The sequence below is a fragment of the Wasmannia auropunctata genome, unplaced genomic scaffold (assembly GCF_000956235.1).
Source record: "Wasmannia auropunctata unplaced genomic scaffold, wasmannia.A_1.0 LD282686.1, whole genome shotgun sequence".
In the NCBI taxonomy this organism is placed as follows: Eukaryota; Metazoa; Arthropoda; class Insecta; order Hymenoptera; family Formicidae; genus Wasmannia; species Wasmannia auropunctata.
In genome coordinates, this window is record NW_012080204.1 from 1 (window position 1) to 1,073 (window position 1,073).

The 1,073-nt window shown below is 44.2% G+C and overlaps 1 pseudogene; it reads left to right on the forward strand.

Annotated features, from left to right (window-relative positions):
• The first annotated feature begins 20 nt into the window (after positions 1-20).
• On the forward strand, positions 21-1,058 carry LOC105461615 (annotated as a pseudogene).
• The last annotated feature ends 15 nt before the right edge of the window (positions 1,059-1,073 follow it).

The following is a 1,073-nucleotide window of genomic DNA, read 5'->3' on the forward strand; positions in this document are numbered from 1 at the left end:
AATGAAATAATTGCTTGTTTCAGACCAACATATTGTTTTTACAATGGATGGTGTTAACTCATTTAATGTATTTATCTCGAGACATAAAGTACAACTTCAGTCTTACGGTGTCCCACAATTATTTTGGGAAGTTTTGTACAAGAAGTTAAAAGATCAGATTTATGATGCCGGCCTTGTCTTCCAGTTGACAAAAGTGGAATATGAAAACGGAGAAAAGCATGTTACAGAACCAATATGGAAGCTAATTGTAACTGCAGAGAATGGCATTTTTGCGCAGGATTCTAATAATATTTATCTTATCGATCATGCATGGACGTACGACGTCGGTAGTGCACAACAGAATTTAATTCAAGTACCCGGCCTACTTGATCGAATGTGCACTCTCATGGGAGTGAACACTGAGCTGGACGAGCAGGAGAAAGTCGAGAATGTTATGAACGAGATGTGGCGTTACAATCAGTCGTATTCGGTGAACTACGGAGAGATAGAGGATAGAATGCCGATATGGTACATCATGGACGAGGTTGGTTCAGCGATAAACCACAGCGACGAGCCAAATTTCAGAGCTGTCCCTTTTCTGCATTTGCCGGAAGGTGTAATTTATACGCTTCTGTTTCCCGTTAGAGACGTTGCTGCGGGGCGTGAAGTCACGAGGGATTTTGTAGAAGGTCAGACGAGGGATCCCGAAAAGAGGCGTGCGCTGTTATTGCCTTGGGTCCACAGCACTTTTGAGGAGGAGAGTTTTGAACAGAGCGAGCCAGACGCGGATTATTTTTCGGCGGGTCATATCCCGGAGAGCCTGCCGGAGAACCTGGATGCAGTCAAGGCAGATAACAGTCGAAAATTCAAGGTTTTCTCGCAATACAGTTTTGTGAATAATTACTTGACGGATCCGGCATTTGAGATTACCGACAACGAGGAAGAGGCGGATATACTATGGTTCGTGTCTCACTACAAGTCGTACAAGGAATTGAACGCTTCCTCGCCCCACGTATTTGTAAATCAATTTCCCCACGAGAACGTTTTGACGACGAAGGATCTTCTGTCGATCGTATGCCGTCTTCTGCTTGAGA